We start from the raw sequence: 15,538 nt of genomic DNA on the forward strand, positions 1-15,538 counted from the left end.
AGCAGGCACAGGGCAGCTTCACTGCGGATTCTGGCAGACGGATAAGAGAGTTGTAGAGCCCTTGGTGGATTCTACAGGCCTTTAATGCGCTCTCAGGGAACCGGGTACACAAACACGCTAGGCAGGGGGGCAGGCACAGGCTAGGCAGGGGAGCCCCCAGTCAATCTTTGCCCTACCCTCTCTCTGGCATTTTTCATCTCTTGTCATCTCGTGGTCTCACCTCAGAGTGTTTTCCACCTTCCCTGCTGTCGTCTCGCCTCAGAGTGACTCTGCGCTTTTAGCCATCACCTCTAGGCACAGGTGTGAGTATTTACACATACTCTCTAGGCACACTCTCTAGGCCCAGGTGTTCACAGTTACAGGCACGCGTGACTCGGCCCTGGGCATCCATAATGGCCCCTGGAGGGCATAAAAGCCTGATGACTCCATATGAGTAGATGCCCATGCCTGTGGGCACCATGTACACGCTCCTTATTGCACTAAGAAACACATCCCTGAGTGCACTGATGACAGGACTTCATGTGTGCATGAGTGGATATGTTCCTGTGTACCCCAGGGACACGTGTACCCCACACTGCTGACCCTGGTCTCCAGGTGTTCTGGATGGCCTGGCAGGGCTGCTTATTACTGGACTCAGGGGTAAGCCCATTTTTGGAAAAGCCTGCAACCCACTTCTGGGAGAATCATTCCAATTCCAAAGGTGCTGTTTGTACTCACCAATGAATACTTTCTTCAAGATCCCCCACCCCAATAGCGGGGCTCTGTAGGCACCAGAGAAATACAAGCATTGCCTCTTATTCCTCATCCCATTTATAAAGACCCTGATATAGTGTGCACCAGCTCAAGAAAATTGTAAAAACTCCTGATGTGCCAATTTCCATGGCGCAAATAGCCCCACCATGACCAATTTCAAGCTATTGATGGTTTGACTGGCTCAGAAAATTCCTGACTATTTAACATTTGGCTTTGGTGACCAGTCCAAACCTGTTCAGTGCCTGCCTGCTGCCAGCTGGGGAAGCCAGCCTCTCTCCAGCAAAAGAAAAAGACAATAAACTGCTAATGTTTGGCTTAATCAGCTCCAAACACAGGAAAAGCAGCCGTGATGGAAAGTGGCCCAGGATTCAGGGAATGTGAATTATATGCTCCTGGAGTTTCATTACCCTCAGCTACTGTCTTATTTGTTTTATCTTTATTCATTCTAGCAAATTAAACCAGCACCATCTTTCCAATCTTGTCCCCAGTAGAATTAAACAACAGTGGCAAGAGTGAATGAACTAACGGGGTGTTCGGTATACTTTTGACCTCTGCTTCCAGTGTCTTAAAGTTCCACGACCCTGACAAATGCCAGGCAGCCACACCTCCTGGGGATGTTGTGGATTGGGGTGTTGGGACCTGCTGTGCATTCCAGAACTGGCAGGTTCATGATGGATTTGGGCAAATGAAAAAGAATCTTGGAGCCCTTGGTAGATTTGACAGGACTTTGATGCTGAAGCAGGGAACCAGGTATATGCAGACCAGCAAACAGGGGGCTGGGGGGACTGGGAGGCAGGCAGCAACCAAGCCTCCCAGTCCCCACAATCTCCACGTATTCTCTCTGTCTTCTCTCTCTTTCATTCTCTCTGCTGTCCTCTCTTGGCCTCCCATGACCTCTGCAGGAGCTCTCTCATAATGATGTCTCTGTCCAGATGTCCATACGCATAGGCACACGCCCCCAGAGTGCACCGGCTTTTTGGCCCAGGTGTCTGTAATCATAGGCTCGTGTGCCCCATGTTCATGCTCCTCAGCCCTGGGTGTCTGTGCGTGCCCACCTCCAGAATAGTGTTAAGGGTCACGTGGGAGATAATCCCGATCCCAGCTGGAGTCCTTGGAGGCTCTTCCAGCCCATTGGAGCACCCAGGACCCATCCAAGTCCAGCTAACTCAGAGGCTGGGTCCTGTGTGCTTGCTGGGATGGCGCTGGGCCCTGACCGTGAGGATGCTTGGTAGTATGAGACTTCAAAGGACATTTGTCGAAAGGCCTTGAGAAGAAGATGCTGAGAACTAGTGAGCATGGGGAACTGAGAGTGGTAAGTGGGAGTGAGGCTGCCTGGGACTAGAAACTCTGCCATTTCTGCCATGAAATTGTATGTGACCTTGGACAAGTTCATTTTCTGCTCCTAGGCTTGGAGTCCTCCTGCCAACTGGGGTGTTACCATCTGCTCAAGGTGATAAGAATGTTGCAGGGGAGGAACAGAGGGGTAAGATAAAGGTTTCCTCTCATATTTGAAGGTAGGATGCTCCTACTTGGTATGATTTGGTAGCTTATTTTTGGGATCTGGGAACAGCATTACCATAAATTTATGAGGAGAAATTTGTGAGCATCCCCAGAGCCCTCAAAATAATCTACCAAATCATATCAAGTAGGAAATTTGGATAGTGGGCAAAATCTGTAGGAGAGCCCAGCTTCCTTCTTTTGCAGATGATTTTCGTTGTTGCAGCATCATTTCTTGATAGTCATTTCCCTGGTTGAAACTCAGTTAACCAGACAAGAATTTATTTCTAGACTCTGAGTTCTATTCCATTGACCTAAATGCCTGTCCTTTATGTCAGCCCCATGCTATCTTCATTAGTGTGATATCACAGCAAGTTTTGACATAAGAAGGTGTGAGTCCTTCTCCTGCATTCCTCTTTTCCAAGGTTATTTGGGTTATTCTGGGTCACTTGGAATTCCATGTGCATTTCCAAACAGCTTGTTGATTTCTACACAGAAATCAATTGAGATGCTACTGGGATTGCATTAAATTTATGGATTTGGGGATTATTGTCATAATAATATCGGGTCTTCCAATCCATGAACATAGAATGTTTTTCCAATTATTTAGATCTTCTTCTATTATATATTTTTTTGTTTTCAGTGTGTAACTTTTCCACTCCTTTTGTTAAGTGTATTCCTAAATACTTCAATTTTCTGAAGCTATTATAAATGCATCAATTATTTTCTTGGTTTCATTTTTGAATTGTTCATTGCATGTGCATAGAATTAATTTGACTTTTGTATGCTGTTGCTGTATCTTGCAACCTTGCTGAACTCATTTATTAGTTATAATAGATTTTTTAGTAGATTAGTTAGGATTTTCTATACACAAGATTAAGTCATCTGCAATTAAAGATAACTTCCTGCAGGAAGCCCGTGGGACTGCCTGACTCCTGTGTGAGGTGTGCTATGAAATTCACTATCACATTCAAAGGAAGGCAAAAGATTGGTAAAGTAGAACAGACTCTCATTTTAATGATCTGTGGCAGGAGCCCAATTTTTGATAATTAATAATTTAGAATAATTAAAAATTCTATTATCAGTGGTGGGAGGGAGGCTCTGAGAGGAAGAATAGGAAAGGAAGGGTGATGGGTGCCCTGAAAATAAAATAAGATCCATCTCCAAAGAGGCCCCTGTACCACCCTAACCCCTAGGGAATTGCAGGTAAGTCCAGGGGCTATGAGAAGAAAGGAAGCTTGTAGAAGGGGGTCAAAGGGGTGCACAAGAGTCTCCAGCTGGGCTGAGGTGACAGCAGTCAATGAAGTTTGGCCTCCTGTGAACTGGTGCCTCTTGCAGGACCTGATGTCCCTAGAGGAGGCAGCATCACTGGGTTGATTGGACTGAAGGTCTGTAGGTCAGTGGTGGGTGATCCTTGGAGTCCAGACCAGGGTCTGGCACATGGGTGGCTCCCCAGACAGGCTCTCTACAAGATTGTGAATAGGCAGGACATCCCCGAGGTAGGCGTTCATATCCTCATTGAACAGAAGAGGTGACTGAGGCTCAGAGAGACCACTAAGCAGATGAGGCAACTGAGGCCCAGAGAGACCAGGAGACTTGTTCAAGGTCACCCAGTTGGTCAAGTGGTAGAACCAGCCCAGACCTGATTCAGGCCATGACTCCCAGCCTGGGATGCTGAGTTTGCTGCCTGGTCTAGGGTCCTGCTTGGGATACTCACTCCAGACCTGCCCTCTTTGACTACCAATCCCTCTTCCAGGCAGCCACCAACACCCAGGGCTTAACTCAGAACAGCTGACAACTCTGAAGGCTCTTCTCCAGCCCCTATCACTAAGGCCAGACCCTTGGCTCCAGCTACTGCCAGATAGCAGGTCAGGGACCCACAGAATGTTGAGGTTGGTAGGAGGCCCAGAAAACATCTGTCCCAACCCCCTAGGGGTGCAGGTGAGAGCAATCATCCTCCTACACGGTGCCCCTACTCTCTATCCAAATGTCCCCAGGACTAGGGGTGCTGCTCCCCACCATGCCCTTCCTTCTACCCTCCTTCCTGCCACAGCCCCAGCAGATTTGTAGATCCTGGTATAAAGTTTGATTTATCCCCCTTCCTGGGGAAGGGGGGCAGCCATCTGTACCTGCAATTATGAAGAGGCTGAATGATTTACTTTGCCAGGAAATTGTTTTTGTTTCTCCCAAGGGATCATTTCAGTCCCTCCTCTTTGAAGGTTGGATTTACTAAGGCTTCACTGTCCCAGGGAACTGTCTGGTGGTTTTGGGAGGGAGAGGGGATGGAGGTGAAGGAGCCATAGGAACCTCCACTCAGTGATGAGCAAACCCTAACAATCTCTTTGGGAGGAAAAAGATGGGTTTAGGGGTTACCAGAGTCCAGGATTTGATCACTGTCCCACCATGGTCAAGCTGTGTGGTCTTGGGCACAAGCTTCCACTGGGCCTCAATTATTTCATCTGCAAAACAGGCATTATTACACATTGGGATTGGATTGGTGACATCTGTCTCCCAAGGTAATGAGGCTGGGATGACAGGGTACATATAAATAAATGCCTTGCACGTAGTAGGAGGTCAGGAAGGTTGACTTCTCCCCTCTATCCATTTGCGATCTCCCTTTCCTGCCCAGATCACCTCCTCCAGGTCTCCCATCCAACATTGCTCCAATGCCTCCTCCACCTGGCGGTGTCCTGAGAAGAGCAGACCCTGTCAGTCCCACAGGCGCCACCTCCCTGCAGAGCAGGAAGGGAAACAGGCCCATGGACAGTGCTGGCCAGATTGGGCCAGGACACCAGGCACAGATGGTTCAGATGCCCAGGGGCTGTCAGCAGAGTGTTTGCTTCTTGCTAATGAGATAACAAATCTGGTCTGGCGAGGGCCCTTGGCAGAGTAAGGGGCCACTGGGACCCAAAGTTCTGCTGCTGTCCAAGGGGTCAGCAGAATTCTTTAATGATCTAGTTTCTTATAAAGCAAGGAGAGACTGGGGGGCACCTGGCCCAGCTGGGATAGATGATCCAGGGTCCATCTCCACTTGGAAGACCCCAGGTGGGGACATCTTCATGTTCATGATGCACAAAAAGTTCTAGAATAGAATTGGGCACACAGAGAGGGCTTAATCAATATGTGGAACATGAGAGATTTTTTTGAACATGAAGACAAGTGCTGGAAGACTTGCATGTGTGTGGCGCGTTCACGTGGGGACACAGAGAAGGGGGGGTAGGCTGCCATGTTGGGTGGACATAAGATCAAACCCACTGCATACCTCATTCTGGCTGTCTTTGGACACAGCCAGATAAGTCCCCCGAGCCAGCCTTCTTACCCATAAATGGGGGTAACGCGGTATCTACCCTGTGAGGATTAAGTGAGATAATGCCCAGCACCCAGTAGGTGCTCAGGCGGTGTTGGCCACTGTCATGAATCACGGCCTCAGCCACTATACCCAGGTCCCAGAGACAGAGGAGATTCGCGGTGGGCACGGTCGCTGGGCCCGCAGCAATGCTGTTCAGCCTTCTCTGCCACCAGGACGCGGTGGGGCAGTGGAGTGTGGGGTGTACCCACCCAGTGGCCCATCAGCAGACAGCGCTTCATGCCCAGGGAAATTCAGGGCCCTTTGCAATAAAACCCCAGGAGGTGCTTATTGGAGGCCCAGCTTGGGAAGATGAGACATGGCCCCAGCCAAAGCCACAGGGGATTCCAGCATCCACACTACGGTGCAGCCCAGCATGGGGCGCCTGGGCCCAGCCGAGGCCTCTCTGACCCCTGTTCCCTCCACTCAGAGCTCCTGCCCCATGAAACCCGGATCACTCCCTGGAGCACAGAGGGCAAGTCCTTCTGTCTTCACCTCTCAGGCCCCAGGCACTGCGGCTGAGATTTGTGGCTCTTTCTCACCAATGAATATGTAATTGCCTCACAGGACGGGCTCAGATGCCACTTTTAATAAAACCCGGTTCACTGCATCCTTCTCCCTCTATACGGAATCCTGTAATGAATGTGGCTGCTGGCCCTCGAGGCCCCTGAGCCAAACACAAATGAAACACATTGTACAATGTTATTTAATTAGCTGGGTAGAGGGAGAGGAGAGGCAAGGGAAGAAAAGAAGTTATCAGGAATGGGACAGACAGGACAAGGGGTGCATGGGGAGACCAGATTGTAGAAGGATCCATTTGAGCTGCAGGATCTCCTGGGCTGGAAGCCATCCACGCTTGCACGTTTCAGATGTTTGAGCCAAGCGATAGCCTCATTTTCCCTGTTTAGTTTAAACCTGTTGGAGTGGGATACGTGCCCCGAAACTTCTCAGCTGCCCCAGCTCCCAGCAATTTACCTCCTTTTCCCAATCACCCAGACAGAACCGGTGAGGAATCAGAATTAACAACGTTTAAAGAATGGATCCACAAAAAAGGAGCCGGCATACAAGCGAACTCTTGGCTAACTCCCACGGACGTTATCACAGCAAACACAAACCTGATAGCTCATAAAAAGAATATGAGAGAGGCCTTTGACTTGCTTATAAAGTTAAACATACATCTTCCAAAATCCAGAAATCCCCTTTCTAGATATTTACCCAAGTAAATTGAAAAATCTATGTATCTGCACGTAAATATTTATAGCTGCTATATTCATAATTGCCCCAAATTGGAAACTATCAATATATCTTTCAAAGGGTACAGTGGGACACCCATGCAGTGGGATGGTACTCGGAAATATAGACAAACACACCCAGGAGAGGAGCCTGCTTCTGGAAGTGTCTTAAATTACATGTGAAATGATGTAATATGGAGGTGGATGGGGTTAAGCCAACAGTGTTACATAAACCCTAAAGCAGCTGCTAAAATAATGAAGCAGAGCAAAGGCTAATAAGCCAACACAGAAGACAAAGCGGACTCATACATGATACTCAGCCCAAACGAAGGCCAAGAAAAGGAAGAGGTTATACCAAGAGCAGACGGGACAGGGAGCAGACCTGACAGCATCACCGCTGTGAGCTCCTCCATCCCAGGGGAGTAAACCAGGGCGTGGGGCTCACCCAGAGCTATGAGCCAGGGGGCAGGGGCCAGCCTTCCACTCAGTTGGTGACCCTCTGCTCAGACCTTCACGATGAACATCTTGAGCCCTAAAGATCCTAGAAACTTATGTTTCTAGATTTTTACCTCCTGCCCCACTCCCTGATCCACATGGAAAATCTGGATGGAAACAAGCCACAGAGATGATTTGTTTCAACACTTCATTTTACAGCTGGGGAAACTGTGCCCCTAAGAGGCAAAAGGGCCAGTTCAAGGTCACGTTCCGAGGTAGGGCACGTCTGGGACTATGACCCCGCCACAGACCCAGTCACTCTTCCTCACTGCCAGCTGCCAGGCGTCTCCTCACTGCTCCCAGAACCCTTCCTCCTCCTCGAAGCTGCTGTGGCAACACCTGCCCTGGATTTTCTCTCCTGTCCCAGCAGACGTTAATTATAAGCGCTCATCATTGCATTTTAATCATCTTGGAAATGCTCCCAGGTGCTTTCCAGAGACATTTTTCTAGATTATTTTCCTTCAAATAAATAGGTGCAGGTTTATCAGTTTCCCATGATGGGAAAAGCCAGGCTCCCATGGTGTGGTGGCTTCTTCCTTCCCAGACAACTCCTGGCCCAGGCACTCTGGGAAGCCCATCTGGGATCACAGCCTTTGTGCAGTTGGGGAAACTGAGGCCCAGATCAGAAAGGACTTGCTCAAAGTCTGCTGCAGGTAGGAGCTGAGGCAGAGCCTGAACTTAGATCACCAGGCTCCACAGCAATCTGCTTGCACCTGTCGAGCCTCTAAAGTGACCTTGAGATCCAAGATCCAGGGTCACCTGGAAGGTCACCTTGTTTCTGCTCCTGAGCCGGAACTCATCCAATTTGTTAAATAGCTTCATAAATGACATGATGCACACTCTGTAAAAAATCATAAATAAAGTAAAAGATTCCAGAGCGCTTTGTGAAGTCACACGTTAGCATTTTGGGAGAGGAAATACTCTTCATAATCTCTGTCAATATTCAGACTTGAGGCCCTCTGTCCAGTCCGCACAGCAAGGCTGACCCCTCCGGCCACTATCAGTGCCATTGCTGGCTGATTGTGTTGGGTTCAGCCCAACGGAAACAAGATAGGAAGACAGGAGGTTGGAATATTTCTTCCTTTCTCCTCCTGGTTTTAACTCTGCAGCTCTTGAATCCCCAGCACAGGGACAGGCACCAGGCTGGTTCCTGAGAGAGGGCCCCCCAAAATCCTGTCTTGGATATTGCCTGGACACTGCCTGTGACACAGAAACCTCCTGTGTTTCCTCCCTCCTATTCCCTGGACCCTACCAAACTGAGCCCTAGTTCTAGGAGTGGAGCTGCTGGCTCCCGCATGCCTCTGTCCACCTCCACTGCCCTCTGGCTGGCGTATCTCTGTGGCCACATCTCCAAGAGCAGCTGAGCCTCCTGCCTCCACTTCACTCCATCCTTCTCATTCTCTGGGCATTAGTGAGCCCCAGGCTTGTGCACAGAGCAGGCAGACATGGTGGGGAGCAGGGGATGACAGACGGCTGTCCTCCACTCACCAAGCCCCCCCGCTCCGCACCCCTGCAGCAGGCTTTCCAGAGTGCCCTTTAGGCCGCACAATAAGCCCATCTCTTCCTTTCTTTCTAATCCATCTCTCCCCATGAATGAAAATGTCCTGAGTGCAGCATCCAGCTCTTGTTCCCTTTCCTGCTCCTAGAGCCTGGAATAGCGCCTCGAGATGCTTAATCACAAATGCTCGATCAATACGTGTCTCTGGTATGAATGACTGGAAAACATGCTGAGTTGTAGCACAGAGGAGGGTGTTGGCAGGAATAGCCAAAGCTCAAGTGCCTGGTTACAGGGGTGTTTAGGGGATGTCAGGGAGGAGGAGCCAGAGCAGGATGAAGGACAGGATGTGGAGGAGCAGCACTCACTCTCTCCTCATGCATCAGAAATCTCCCGAGCATTTCTCCAGCCCCAGACCCTGAGAAGCTCTCAGCCACATGGAAGGGGCAGACACTCCTGGGCCCTGAGATCAGGATGGCAGGCACCAGGGTAGGATGTGACTCCTGCTGGGGTCGTGAAAGCAGCTGAGTTGCTTCTTTCACACTTGCAGTTTTAGCCAGTTCTTCCCCGTTCTACAAACTGGGAATCCCACCTCTGTGGCATCTCCAGCTCTCTGGAGTTCCAACAGGTTTGTAGAACTGGGAAGAACTTCAGGCACAGCCAGATTCAGCAGCTCCCACAATATCACCAAATCGCTCTTCTCTCTCAACATTCTTTAGCGTTCTTCTGATGATGTGGAGCATTGTTCTCTTTGCTAGTGGGCTGCTTCGTGAGGCAGGAGAGGGGAGGAGAGGCAGAGGGGAAGCATTGGAAGCTCCAAGCTTACATTGTCCCATCTGGTGATTCCCGAGGGAAGAGAGAACTGCTCTCTTAATATGTAGTCCCAGTGGAGGGTTCCGATAGGCCTTGGTCACGAGCTCTCTTGGGCCAGCCACTATTTACAGGGAGAATGGAGTGCTCTCGTTGGCTCGATGGAGGCTTGCACCTGTCTCTAAGGAGAGCGGGGCTGGGGAACTGTCACTGATTGATAACCCTTCCAGATCAGGGCCGAGAGTGTGCATGAGACTTAGTTTCCCGGGGAAAGGGTGTGGGGGAGTGATGGGTGCTGGGAAGAGCGGGGAAGGTGATGCTATGGGCTAATTAAGCGAATGTTCTTATCTTCTTTTATAAATAAAGAATCTCAGCCTAAGACTAGTTAAGTAACTGGTGCAAATTAGCAGGCGGCAGAGTAGGTCCTGAACCCTCTGCTGGACCCAAATGTCGCGTGCTCCTAATAAGGAAGCTTCCCAAGGACCCCGCCTCTGTGGCATCTCTGGCTCCCTGGAGTTCCAGCAGGTTTAAATGAATAATTCCACTCCAAAACAGGAAGATCCTCAAAGCTCAGGCGCTCGGGGCCCTCATGGGCCCCTGAGCTTACAAATCTAATCTTTAGGATGGATTTAATTGGCAGCTCCCTTTCCTTCCAGACCAATGTATGCAGAAAAGAGCTGCTGCTGGCAATTTCTTGTCTGCTGAGCAGTCCTGAGAGTGAGCACATCAAAGAGAATAGAGACCAGGTTGTGCTGCCAGAGGCGACATTAGCAGGCAGATGTCGGGAGCATTAAGGCAGCTGAAGAGTGAGCTGTCTGACATGTGAACATGGTCTCCAGTGAAGCACACAGCTCAGGGGCTCAGACCCTGCCCAGCCCCTCCTTCCCGGCAGTAGCCCCTCCCTCTGTCCTTCCTGCCAGTCTCGGCCCATCCATTTCATTATTGGGTCATCCATTAGCCTGTGGGGAGTGGAGGGGGTTCTAGTCCAAGCCCGTTTGCTTAACAGATGAGAAAGTGGAGTCAAGAGAGGCCCAGGCACTTGCTCAAGGTCTAAGAGTAAGTCAAGGGTGAGGCTGATCCTGCTGCCATCAGTCCCCATTGAGTGAGGGCCTCTGTGCAGGCCCTGACCTGGGCTCTTCTGCAGATGCATTTCATCTTCTCACAGCCTCTTTGGGGGTAATGGTGACCCCTTATCACCCATGGGTAAGGCGTTGGTCTGTGCTCTCTGGTCCACTAACACCACTGTGTGATTCTGGAGCCCAGATGGTGGTTTCCCAGTCCCTGGTCTGCTGGCCTCCAATAAGCCTCAGTCATTGGAAGGTGCTCGAGCAAGACTGCAAGGTAGAGGGCAGAAGCGCTGCCCTCTGTACTTCTGGAAGGGGTCTGGCTGCACCAAGGGGTTGTAACTCCACTGCCCGTTGGTGGCTCTGGCAACAGCAATAGTGGCCATGGGCAGCTGAAGGGCGCTTGGAGGACATCTCTGGGGTCAATGATGATAGCACCAAGGTTGATGGCAGCTCACAGGCTGAGCTCTGTTAACACATCCTCCCGTCTGGTCCTCCAGCCCCGCTCCCTGCACCTTTTCCTCTGTGGCCTTTCAGCGCTTTGATAATCAACTCTCTGAATTAAATCCCCTGTTTGCAATTCCCAGTGTATTTTCTCTTTCTGCTAAGAGTCCGGAATGATAGTGATTGGAATCAACAGAGGCATCAGGAAGCAAACCCTCAGTGATGGGCCAGACTTGATGAGGCTGGGGACAGTGCCAGGGACAGTGCCAGAGACAGTGGGGTCATGGAGCTCCAGGGGAACAAAAATCAGGCCATGTGTGGCCTGCGATGCAGTGCCCATTGAAGTCTGGGCTTTGTCAGACCACATGGCCAGTGGCCATCGTGCTGACTGGAAAGGCATCTTCACAATGCATTAGGGATGAGGAGTGTGTCAGCTACTAGGATAGTTCTGGAGTGCAAACAACAAGAACAGCCTTTTAACTCTGCATACAAAGCATGGCCAGCAAAGCAAGATCTTCCAGGATGCTTTAACAAGGTTTTTAGGTTTTGCCCATAAGGCAGATACAAATGAAAATCAGCCCTCCAAGGACTACAAACTTGGTAGTTTATAACAAGAGAAATTTCTTTTCTCATGTTCTGAAGGCCAGGAGTCTAGGCCAGGGTGCTGGCCGGCCACACTCCCTCTGATGGCCCTTGGGAGAATTCCCCTTTGCCTCTTCCAGTATCGACGGCTCTTGGAGAGGAAAATGTACCCCAAGATCACAGACCAGGCTGCACCATGTGTGGGGGAATGAGACCCCAGGGCTCCAGCTGCCCATCCTGGGCGCCTTCTACTGCCCCCTGCCAGCACCTGTTAGCTCCACTCTGGTAGGGAAGTGGCCCGACCCCCTCCTGCACTAGGATAATGTATGGGGCTCATGGTGGGGGGGTGTCCCGTTTATATTCATGGTGATGAACCTGCCGCCATACAATAAGAGAACACCTCCTAACAGAGGCCCCCGCCCCCACTGCTCCCCGACAGCGCTTACATTCAACAAAAGGGTAATTACATTTTACATAGTTTTCTTTTTTAAATACTTCAATAAATATTGCCCATGAAAACCAATTGGCATTTTCTGTACTTAATGCTTAATAACTGGTCTTATACATTTAAATGATCCTTATAAATCTAAATTAAATGCCCAGGTTTCAGTGTATTTAGGACACCTGATTAATAAAGTGCTAGCACATCACCACCACTAATCTGTTTACTTCAAACCCACTTTCATTTTCAAAGGATGTATTTCTCCGCAGCGTGTGGGTGGGAGGAAGGAGGGAGCCCAGGGCCCCCGGGAACTGGCTTCTGCCGGCAATGGATGGCACCCTTCAGGGCCTCCCCGGGTGTGGCCTGCCCCATCCCCTGGCCCACCTGCCTGCCAATGCCCCAAGAGAAAGTGGCCAGAGTGACCTGCCAGCGGGAGGAATCTGGGCAGGAAATCAGGAGGCCAGTCTCACCCACTAATGTGCTGGGTGATTTTGGAGAAGTTGCCGGCCCTCTCTACACCTGTTGCCCTAACAAAAAAATGTACTAGACCATCATGGAGAACCTTTTCAGCCACTGGGTGGTAGAGTTGTGGGGAGAGGGGAGGTTGGTTCTCGACTTATGAGCAGTGTGACGTTGTGAGGTGACTGAAACTCTCTGTGCCTCAGTCTCCTGGTCCATACGCTGGGGATAGGAGCGGCACCTACCTCGCTGGGTGCTGGGAATCTGAGACAAGGTAATGCACGTGACGTGCTTGGTTCAGGGTTCTGTAATGCCAGTTGCTGCTCTTTTCCCTGGATGCATCTCCCAGGCAGGGTAGCAAATGGTTAGTAAACTATGATAAAAAGATTGGGGGAAGTGGATGAAACCAGGGGGGATATGGGGCTCAGTAAATGTATCTTTCTCTGAGTCTCCGCCCTCTGCAGTGCAGTGGCTGTAGGACCTGCTGCCTCTGCTCCTGCTCTGGATAGCCAGGGCTCCCAGAGCCGCTTTCTCTGAGCATCTCGCAAAGGAAGAGCAGACATTTGGGGTGGGACGTGGCCTGTTCCACACTGAGCAGAGCCCCCCTGTGCTCTCCCACCACCCTGCATGCCCATCCTCATTGCAGAAGTGACCTCCCAAATGGATCAGCCTATTCATCCACCTGCCCCCCCCCCAACATCTGACTACGAGCCACCTGAGGGAAGAGGTGCATCTCACTCACCTCTGTCACCCCAGTTTAAGGCCTGACCCAGTCAGGCTTCAGTGCTCATTGGCTGAGGGTTCAGAATGCAGATGGGCCATGCATGCCAGTGGTAGACGATGTCCTCACTCACTGACAACTCTTGCACTGACACTCTTCTCTCTTGCTCTCTTAGAAGATGGGCAACTCATGACAGAAGTATTTCTGATTGCTTTAAGCTGTAATTGTTCCAGGGGGCTACTACTCTTTGACCTAGTTCTGGCCAATAAGATGGAGTAGAAGTTGGCTTGGAGTGCCTCTGGGAAGGATTTGTTGGACTGATGAAAAGGGATAGACTTGCTAGAAAACTCTAAGTTCCTTGCCTTCCTTCTCATTCCTGGTAGGTACCCAGATGACGTGCCTGGAGCTTTGGCAGCTATTTTGTAACCATGAGGTAATGAGGCCCAAGACAAAGCCATACATATTAAGAACTGCAGAACAGAAAATCAGAAGGAAAGCCCTGGGTATCTGATGGCATCACGAGTACCCAGCACCAGCAATTGCCCTGGGGACCTCATTTCAGGTAAGGAAAATAAACCTCTATTTGTTAAGCTACTATTGGTCACATTCTCCATTACTTGCAGCCACGCACAGTTGTAGTGGATCCCTGCTCTGTCACTGACCAGCTGGGTGAGATTGAGCAAGTCATTTAACATGTGAACCATAGTTTCTTGACCTATTAAATGGAGTTAACAGACCCTACCTCGTAGGTGCGTTCCCTGGGTCTGTCTTGTTCAGTGCAAGACCAACACAATACAAATGATCACTAACATCTCTCAAGAACTTAATGTACCAGGAATCCATGAAAACATTTTTGCATGGACTATCCAGCTTACTTCTTCACCAAAACACTGTGAGATAAATATTATCCAGTTCTACAGATGAGAAAACTGAGGCAGAAAGAGGTCACTTGCCTGGGACACACAACTGCTAGTGGCAGAGATGGGGTGAGTCCAGTTGGTGAGACTCAGCACACACATCCTGACCACTGGGCCCAGCATGGCATAGGTCCTCAATAGATGGGCAGTAGATGGACAAACACAGAGCACTTGTTGCCCCAGGACATGTGGACCCTTAGTCCAGCTTGTTCCACAGCTGCCTCAGATTTCTGGAAAAAGCTGGGTTGAGGACAAAATGGGTGAAGCCCCTGAACTGCCCACCTCCACCCCTCTCAAGGCCACACCTCTGCAGAATTCATGGCCCCTTGGCACCGGGCCTGGCCAATCTCTGGACACCCAATCAGGTCCTGCGACTGAGATCATGTATTTGCTCACAAGTTAACATTTATTACTTATTGATTTTTCTGGCTTGCTTTAGCTGTGTCTGTTTCTATTTGTTTAAAGTAATAGATGCTATTTGGTGGGAGAAGTCGGGTATAAAATCCTGTGATCCCAGCCAGGGGTCCTCGCCCATATTAACAAGGCCGTCCCGCTCTGAGGGCAGAGCACACAACGTTCGGTCACAACTGCTGATTTGGGAGAGCCTTTCTCTTGTCCTCACAACATCCCTGCCAGGAGGGTGCTCCTGTAACCCCATTTTTCAGATAAGGGATCCAAGACCTGGAGAGACACTTGGGAGCCCAGACTCTGTCATCTCTCCATTCAGCAGCCATAAGGTTTTGGGCAAGTGGCCTGGCCTCTCTGTGTCTCAGATCCCTGGGGAGATCAGGGAAGACTTCCTGGAGCAGGCAGCACTGGATTTGGCCTTTGAACCAAGAGTGTAATTCCCCAATGGAAACAGTGCAGGGTATGTTGGGGCTGCTCCAGGCGGAGGACACAGCAGGTGTGGTACTGAAACTCCAGGGTAGGAGCCAGGACATCAGGGTGAGGCACCAAGGTGCAGCCTGGCAGTCAGTGCTGGGTGACACCTCCTCTGTCGATCTTGATGGCCCCTCTGGCCATGAGGACTGAAGGAGGTCCCCTACAGAGTGCCCTTGGGATGCACAGACCCAGTGCTCAGTGTTTAGTGACCCAGGCAGGGACAGAGCCCAGAGGCAGTGGGTGGGACCGAGGCAGGTCCAGGGCAGGTGCGGGCTCTGAGCCCAGATGGGAGTGTCCTGACCCTGGCTCTAGCCCCCTTGCTGGGCCCCAGCTTCCCATCTGCAGTGGGGGGTCAGGCCCACCTTTCAGGACTGTGGGTGCATCAGTGACAAAGCAGCA

At 50.5% G+C, this 15,538-nt stretch overlaps 1 long non-coding RNA gene across 1 annotated transcript in view; it reads left to right on the forward strand.

The window, feature by feature from the left end:
• The window catches only part of LOC119236250 (uncharacterized), a 44,762-nt gene extending 30,403 nt beyond the window's left edge, over positions 1 to 14,359 (forward strand). Inside the window, exon 4 of the long non-coding RNA XR_005123016.2 lies at positions 13,724 to 14,359. This is a non-coding gene — a long non-coding RNA (uncharacterized LOC119236250). The remainder of the gene's footprint in view (positions 1 to 13,723) is intronic.
• The last annotated feature ends 1,179 nt before the right edge of the window (positions 14,360 to 15,538 follow it).

The sequence above is a fragment of the Talpa occidentalis genome, unplaced genomic scaffold (assembly GCF_014898055.3).
Source record: "Talpa occidentalis isolate TD23 unplaced genomic scaffold, MPIMG_talOcc4v2.1 talOcc4.9, whole genome shotgun sequence".
NCBI lineage: Eukaryota > Metazoa > Chordata > Mammalia > Eulipotyphla > Talpidae > Talpa > Talpa occidentalis.